This window comes from Orycteropus afer, unplaced genomic scaffold (genome assembly GCF_000298275.1).
Source record: "Orycteropus afer afer isolate SDZICR_OR568_19922 unplaced genomic scaffold, OryAfe1.0 scaffold00031, whole genome shotgun sequence".
NCBI classification, from domain to species: Eukaryota; Metazoa; Chordata; class Mammalia; order Tubulidentata; family Orycteropodidae; genus Orycteropus; species Orycteropus afer.
Genome location: NW_006921618.1, coordinates 790,798 through 792,128, shown reverse-complemented (window position 1 = coordinate 792,128; position 1,331 = coordinate 790,798).

Sequence of the window (1,331 nt, the reverse complement as noted above, 5' to 3'; positions counted from 1 at the left end):
AGAAGAGGACATGGAACAAGAAATATCATTGCTATTGGCAGTCAAATGGATCTTGGCTGAAAGCAGGCAATACCAGAAAGATGTTTACCTGTGTTTTATTGACTGTGCAAAGGTGTTCAACTGTGTGGATCATAACAAATTATGGATAACTTTGTGAAGAATGGGAATTTCAGAACACTTCATTGTGCTTATGAGGAACCTGTTCATAGTCCAAAAGGCAGTTCAAACAGAACAAGGCTATACTGTCCTTTAAATCAGGAAGGGCGTGTGGCAGGACTATATCATTTCACCATACTTAATCAATTTGTATGCTGAGCAAATAATCCAAGAAGCTAGACTAAATAAAGAAGAACAGTGTCAGGATTGGAAGAAGACTCATTAACAATCTGCAATATGCAGATGACACAACCTTGTTTGCTGAAAGCAAAGAGGACTTGAAGAACTTACTGAAGAAGATCAAAGACTACAGCCTTCAGTATGGATTACATCTCAACATAAAGAAAAAAAGAAAATCCTTACAATTGGACTAATAAGCAACATCACAAAAAAATGGAGAAAAGACTGAAGTTGTCAAGGATTTAATTTCACTTGGATCCCCAATTAATGCTCATGGAAGTAAACAGTCAAAAAATCAAATGAAATACTGCATTGGGCAAATTTTCTGCAAAAGATCTCTTTAAAGTGTTATCTTGAGTAGTACTAAGGTGCCCCTGACCCAAACCATGGTGTGGTAGTTAAGTACGTGTGTCACTGAGGAGAGAGAGGAGAATTTAAGAAGCATTATCAAGGAATTATAACCTGTGCCTAAACTAAGTAGGGAAATTCTGTTGAACAGTGAAACAACTTGTGAGGCCAGAGACATCTGGCTCAGGCCAGCTTGAAAAACCATGTATAGAGAGAGGAAAATTTCTTGGCTCTGGCCCCTCCCCCCTTCTTCCTCTCCCATACTCCCTCTCCTCTCTTCCTCTCAAGCTAGCTGGCATCTTTTTGCAAATAACCAGTCACCCTTTTTACCCAGAATACCCCAGAAGAAGAACCCCATAAAGGTCCCATGTGGCCTTTGTTCAGGGCTCAGTCTCTGGATGGGAATCCACTGAGTCTATGCTAGCATAAATAAAAGTCCTTCCTTTTTTATCATGCTTGGCATTAATGTTTCCCTTGGTGGCTCTGGTAACATCACCTCGGCTAGCCCTGGTTGAGTGGCTGGGCAACTGGATGTAGTTATTCCCTGTGGTAAGATTGGTAATTATCTCCATGGTGGAACGTATTAGAGCAGCTGACTAGCTGCTTTAGGGATGTGGTCTGCTTCCCGTATATAAGAAACAGTTTTG